Source organism: Pinus tabuliformis, chromosome 8 (genome assembly GCF_031772625.1).
Source record: "Pinus tabuliformis cultivar Carrire ecotype Pingquan chromosome 8, CPIR1, whole genome shotgun sequence".
NCBI lineage: Eukaryota > Viridiplantae > Streptophyta > Pinopsida > Pinales > Pinaceae > Pinus > Pinus tabuliformis.
The window spans coordinates 1436201139-1436208762 of NC_142294.1; the positions used below are offsets into that span (position 1 = coordinate 1436201139).

Consider the following 7624-nt stretch of genomic DNA (forward strand, 5'->3'; position numbering starts at 1 on the left):
ACTATTCAACTCACACAAATTTACCTTATTTGTCCGTCATAATCTAATCTCTATTGTTGCCACAACTAATATCCTTTGCTACCATGATGCTTCCATAAACACTATCACCTACTTTTCTTGGACCAAGCTCCAAAGATCTCTTTGTTGTATCAAGAACCTCTGTGTCCTCCTTGTTGCAAACTCGTCATTTCACTCCAAAAAAGTCAACTTGCAATCAACACTTGGTTTTCCTAGGAAAGAAAAATGCAACTCACTTCCACCTCAAAAAGTGTCCATGCTCCTTCCTTCACCTGAAGAATTGTCACCACGTACTAGCTCGAAATCATTCATAGCATTAATACCTTAAATTGAATTGAAACTTATTGTACTTTAGGGCCTAACATCAACTGACCATGAAGATTGAGTAATTGGCCACCCATGGACCTACTTCCATCTATGAAGATACATGGGTGCCATCCACTGTACTCGCTAATTATTTAGCCATGGACCTACTTCCATCTATGAAGATACATGGGTGCCATCCATTGTACTCGCTAATTATTTAGGAAAGTAGTCTACATATGGGATTTATCTAACTCAATCTTGCATTTTTTGCACCTTCCATTTTGGACTTATAGTGGAAAATTCAACTATCAATTTAAGGAGTAAAACACATAGGTAGAACTCCCTTTTGGCTATGCCATTTATTTACTATCTAGATTCATGAATGATTACAATGCTACAAATTATTAGAAAGAGATAAAATACATAGTGATAAGATTACCATATTTTTCTACAATCATTCACACACTAGGAATCTCAATGTTTCATCTTAGACATCTTTATTTGCATATTGGTTCAATTTTCATCCTGGAGTTCCATACTTTAGGAAATTGTTATAGTCAATTCTAACAAACATACACCCACATATTGATTTGATTATGCTCAATATGCGTTTTTTAAAAACTCTAAATAATATCAAGCACACAAATTACTTTACTTCCCAAGGATTCTAACAAATTTTTATTGAAATAGAAATATGATTTGATCCCTTTCCCAACCCTCAAATAATGTTCACATTATCGTATTCAAGCTTTAAATCTTGGATCCATATTTTCTTTGAATTGGGGGATCAACTTCACACCAAACACAATTGTGATTCTCTTTGTAGCTTCTCTAGGATTCAACTTTAGCAACTCTTTATCACTACCATGTTTTTGTCGTTGTCATATGCAACCAGCCAAATGTGAATTTATCTTCATCGTGAGGTTCTAAAACCCTAAAATATATACCTTTCAACCCTTCAATATCATCCTATAAAGTACCCTTACGAAGGAAATACACATAAAATTTCTCATTTTCTTCATCAATTGGAAGCTCTCCACACACAAGTTTTGCATAAAGTTCTACTTTCTTCTTCAACGCTACATAGCTAACTAATCCATCATTTTCAAAGTTTAGTTGAAGTTTATCCCTATGAGATTGATATTCAATGCCAGAGTTCTTTTTGAAGAAGATATTATGAGGAGAATTGTTCCTCTTCCTTGCACGATGCAAATCAATTTTAGGGGCAACATCCTTGTTTGACTTGGCCTCCTCTTGGGTTCTGTAGGGCATAGCCCTCTATCCTAACAACAAAGATACACTCACCCCTTTTATGACCTTCTATTTCTTAGGCATCACCCCTGACTTTGTCTATCATCCCAGCAACCCATTGTAACAACCCTAGTAAAAATTCATGTAAAAAAATATATATGACCAAGGTCATGGGACACGTATTCCACACTTAATGTTGGGAGAACATCCTAGTGGGTGTTCATTTCGGTTATTATGGCTAAAGGAAAATGGAAAAGGAAATCTCAAAGGCTTTGGAAAGGGAAAATAACAATAATTGGAATTTTATTTATGAAAATAATGGAAATTAGGACAAAACAAAGGTTAACGGTCACAAGTTGCATGCGAGGAGGAAAATGAATGAAAATAATGGAAAATGAAGAAAATAGAGGCCTCATTGATAAAAAGGCTTCTGAGGACCAGTTCATATATTTTTGTTAGTTTAGTTTTAGATCTCTCTCTCTATTCTCTCTCTTACACACTCTTCGACACTTAGAGTTTTCTTGGAACACTTCAACATTGGATCAAGAAAAGAAAATAAGGCAAGAGGAAGTAACGATCAAGAAAAGAAGAGCAGGATCAAGCGGCTACAATGAGATTATTTGCAGGCATTCTGTTGCATGTATGGTTTCCTTTCTAGTTTTGGCAGATATATGGTAAATCCTAGAGGCTGGTGTCTTGATTATGACCTAGTGATCCTGGGATCAGATTGTGGATTGTGGTAAAGCCTAGAGACTAGGACATAAGAAAATTCCTCACGGTTTAGGTGGGGAAATTTGGTGGCATTCGTGCTTATTTAGGGCCTAGTGATTTAGTGGGGATTGTGGTAAATCCTGGTATTGTATGTTTATTGTTTTGGCATAGTGATCTAGTGAGGATTGTGGTAAATCCTGGATCTAGTGATGAGGGTGAGGTTGTGTAGCCTCGGGAAGAACTGGTTGAGTTTTGGTTATGAGTCCCACATTCATGCTTGGAATATGGAACGGGGGTGATTCACTAGAAGAAAATTTTGGTTAAGCTAATCTATGGTTGGCTAGTTCGCAAAAGTCCCATACCCGGTTAGCCTTTTGATTCATTAATAAGAGTTCCTTCCCCTTGGTATTTCATGTGTAAATGTACTAGTTCATATGTGGTATTTAAGGTTATTGTATCCTTGTTATTTTTATCGGTTATATGTTGGTTATGAGTATGTTTTATGACAATGATGATGTATGCCTCTCATCATGTTTTGATTTGTAAATGAATGAACAATGATTATATGACCTAATAAATGATAATGCAGCTAATGTGATAATGCATCAATGCTTTCTTATGAATCTCAGATAAGTATGACACCCCTATGCTCAGATATGTTGTTATGACCTGTAGATTACGTGTGCACAATGTGTTCTACGGAATGTCTGTCATGGTTATGCTTGGTTAGGTAAAGCCTTTTATCAAGTTTTATGTTAGAGCCTTTGTCTTAGTGTCATTTATTGCCTTGGTAAGTATCATGAAGTTTCAGGCAGTGGTTTGGAGACTATCCTTAAAAAAGTGGCTTAAATCTCGCAGTCTCTGGAACAGAATTAGCTGAAAAATACTACAGTCTCTCCCTTGTAGGCATTGTGGGAGACACTAGAGGGTCCCAGTCACATGCATGCCCATGTCATGGGAGCGACTGGGGGTTTAATTCATTGGAAGGCTAGGTTAACTCAGGGGTTGGGAACTTAGAGTGGTAGATTCTCTTGGGGTTCCTGTACCAACTCAGGGAGGTCTGTAAGGCGTTGGTTCATCGGTTCCTATTATAGCTCCAAATCTCACTCTTATGGTTTGTGATGCTGCACTCATGGCCTAGGGCAACCCCTCCTTCCAGACCTGGTCCTAAAATTTAAAAAACAGTGTTTTATCCCTTATACGCGATATTGCCCTGAGTTAAACGCGTGTACACGCGGGTCTGTGTATACCCAACCCGCGTGTATGTATTAAAACACTTAAAAAAATAAATAATTCCTTATTTTCGGGCGGAGATCGCGGGTTTTACCTGCTGATCACCTGTTAGTGCCCGTGGCCCAACTGTTCCCAACCAACTCCTAACTAAAAAACTACTTTGGAGATGGTATAAAAAGACATCAAAGGGAAGGCCTAAGAGAGAGAAAAAAGAAGAGCAAGATTATTATGTTGAGATTTTCCCCTTAGACTAGGTCTAAAGTCCTTGGTGCCTTCTGCACTTCCCCCATTTTGCATAGGAAACCCTTGTTTCCATGTGTATTGGTGATCATTCATCCTTTATATCACCATTGAGTAAGGCTTGGAAGGAGCTCTTGTTGGAGGCTTGAGGCTGGAACGAATCCGGGAGGAAGCTTTGCTTGGAGCCTGCTGAAGGTGTTTCAGGTGAAATCTTTCCATTATATGTACTTTACTTGCCTTTATATAAAGAAACACGTCTTGGTTCCCGAAACAATCTTTCTTTGTGCTTATGAGATTCTTGTCTTGAATTCTTATGCAAGTAGTTACTTAAAGATTTTTATAACTAACTTTATAGCATGAAGATGGTTTTCATATAAGTATTTGTCCATGTACTGTTGTGTTCTTTGATTTGTTTGTTTTACAGGTCAAAGGAGAAGAAGGGAACTCCAAGAAGGGTTTGGACCCTAAAGGCCTTCTCAAACGTAGGACCTTAGGTACGTACCCTAAAACATTAGAATTTGCTTATAGTAAAGATAATGGCTGTGTGTGTGTTTCTTTGAATAAGCAATTTTCAGTCTGGTAGAGTCTTAACCCAAAGGACCCTAGGGGTACTTTCCCCTCAACCAGAATTGGCGACTCCACTTGTTATAGACATTTTTGTGCCTTACAGAATTGAGCATAAAATGTCCATAATCTAAGGGATCCAAAGTCCCTAAACATGTTGTTCCTACCCCTAGAGGAACAAGGCTAACAAACCACAGCAATTCACAGAAGTTCTCCACCAGAAACTGCTCAAAAACAAGTCAATTCAGGATCAATTCAATGGCTCCACTAGCTGTTTGCGCTGAATGTCAAAGCCAACACTGGCTACCTGCGCTGAATGTCAAAGGAAACACTGGCTACCTGCGCTGAGCGAGAGTTGACATGTGGCAAGTTCATTCCACGAGGTGTCAGATCCCAAGAAGCTTCCAAAATCTTCCTCAATGACACTTGCCTCAGGGAATTCGACTAGTGATGAGTAAGAGGTTCCAAATCTCCAAGTGGAAGCAAGAACCTCCTAGTGGAATCAAGAACTGACAGAGGGAGAGGACACTAGTCAGATCTCAAGCTGACTCATCCTCTCTCCAAACATCTATTTATGGATCTCTCCTCCATGAGATCTACAGGCTGGAATTTTGTTATTGCAAAGAATTGTTGTTGGTTTGAGATCAGAATCATTGGGTGCTTAATGCTTTGAAGGGAGGTGAAAATAGGAATTCCATTTTGCTGGGAAGGAGATGCTGGATTGGAGCCCTCTGGGTTGTATCTCTTCCTGAACCTTGTTATTCATCAATAAAGCTATCTTGGTTTCTCCTATATACTGATGTATCTTTGATGTATGATTGCATTAGTATGTTTAGTTTACTTCTAATCCTGAACTAGTTATGAATATGAATCTATGTCTTGTGTAGTGTTCTTCTCTTGTGATCTTGCAGAAACCTGTTGAAGCTGGGCGAGCGAGAAGGCAAGTAGCTGGGAACTCTCCAAGAGAAGAGAAACTAGATCGAGGGACAAACGGAAGACACTGGTTAGTCCATCCATCTCTCCTCATTCTTAATTCATAAAGGAAGAATACTAGAATAGCTGTCTCTGTTTGTTGCTAAGGCACTGTCACACCTTAGGTGGATAGGATCGTCCTGCATAGGCATTTTTCCCCACAACAAATTGGCGACTCCGCTGGGGAGATCTGTTTAGTCATTTTATTTGTGTCTCTATCATTGTTTGTTTCATAGACTCAATAGCAACAATCGAACTGCTTCTACTATTCTCAGATGCAAAGTAGACAGTTGCTACTTTGATCCAATCACTGGATTTGTCTATGATCTGAACAATGGACTCACAAATGATTTGATGATCCTTTGTGATAGATCTTAGTACTCCCTCAAAGCATCCCTTTGATTGTACCTTGCTTGTTGCTTTTATTTGGCCTGAAACCGTTGATTAATCAGCAATCTGTGACCCAGAACCCAGTGAGAAACTCTCATTTCTCCTTCAGCGCGAACCCTGTGAAGAGGTTCTGCATTTCAACGCAGGTCCCGTGAAGGCTACCTGCGCTGAATGTCAAAACCCCTGTGTTGAGGTTGCGCTGATCCAGTTTGGCCTTGTGCAGCTGGGGTTCTCTGCTCTGTTTTGCCCTGTTTTGATCTCTGATTTTTGCAGCCTGTAACCAGCATAGGTACCAGTCTGATAACTCCTTTTCTCTGCTTAAATTCCGCCTCCTTTTGTACAAAAAGACTGTGAGTGTTTTTATGTGTTTGTGGCGTCATTTACAGTTTTCCTTTGCATGAGTGAAATAATCATCCTGTATCCCTTGATTCAGATCTGTTCATTGTGATCTTAGGAGAGAGTTCATTGGCTGTTTACAGTTGATTATACATTTACTTTTGCTTATTGGTTTGAGTTTGTCTCTTTTAAGTGTCGAAACAAGTGTTCATTTCGAAAGTCGTAAAGTGTTGTAATCTCTTCTACCCTTTCTGATTTCGAAAAAGTAAACTTGTTTGTATTTGTCATTTAAAAGCAAATTCAAAGTTGTACAAAAAGCTTTCTTTGTAGGCATCAATACTAAGAAAGCGGAAAACAAACACCTGCATTGTGCATTTGCATTTTGATAGTTTGCATGCTTGATTTAGGAAAAGTGCATTAGAGTGTGTTGATTGCTCTTTGAGAAAAGATGGTGTCTTTCTTTTCCCTTTGTAGCTAGGATTTTCAAAGTTGAAAAGATATAAAGCTTGTTTATCATCTTTAGACTGCATTTAGGAATTGTACCATACATCTCGTGGTGATCCAGAAAGGCAAACTTCTAAAAAAGATCAACTTAAAATAAACTGAATGAACTTAACAACGCTTTGCAACATAACGCACAACATAGAGGTCTAGGCTAGAGACGTGTTCCGGCGTCGTAAAGCCTGGTGACTGTCGATCTCGTTGAAGGTGGGTGATTCCTCCTGAGGGACGATAGCGCCAGTACGGATTGTGCTCCCACGTACCGTCGCGTATATATTGGGAGACCCCTATAGGAATATAACCTTTATCCTTAGGAAGCCGTGTCAGCCGCCCTACTGATCGCAATGCACTGAACATAGCATTCAGGAAGATTGACCGCCCGTACCTTAAAAAGTATTCTGCGGTTTTGCGAAAAGTTTGGCACACCCTCTGCCTAGAACTCCAGAGCAGTTTCTTTTGGCCTTTTTCAGACTCTATAACAGAAAAAGTCCAGCTGAGCATTTGTCACTTCGGGCTCGTTAAAACATCGAAGGGGACTAGAGTCATCTTTAGCTTTTTCCCGACTCTTTAAAATTGAAAAAGCAAGTTGTGTCTAAGCGTCGTTAAAAATTTATTTTAAACGGAACAATCACCCTTTATTCTTGCGTTGATCTTTAGGTTGAAAAAATGGAGCCCACCAACCAAGGAATTCCCCTTGGTGGAAATCCTAGTCCCTTCTCCTCTTGGGGACATGTTGGTGCGCCCCATATGGCCACATTGTCGCTTCCAGGACTGACAATTGGCCTGCCGGTCTGGCTCTTTTCAACCAATGTCGTTCAGAACACCACTATTCCTGAACAGTCGAGTCAACAGTTAGACCAGACCAGAGTCGCCCACCAACCTTCTACTTCATCTAAGTCTTCCTCTCCTCCTTCATCTTCGCTTAACGGAACTGGTAAAACAAAAAACCAAGTTCCTAAGGAGAAGAAGGAAAAGAAGAAGAAGGAGCCAAAAGCGGCTGGGGGCAAACAAGTGTCGTTTGACAAAAATCCACACACAGCATTGGCAAGGCCTAAATCGCCATGCGTCATATGCAAGGGAGACCACTTCCACAGAGATTGTC

The 7624-nt window shown here is 39.7% G+C and overlaps 1 pseudogene; it reads right to left on the minus strand.

Moving 5' to 3' along the window:
• The window catches only part of LOC149241071 (uncharacterized protein At4g18257-like), an 80815-nt pseudogene extending 77450 nt beyond the window's left edge, over positions 1 to 3365 (minus strand).
• Between the last annotated feature and the right edge of the window lie 4259 nt (positions 3366 to 7624).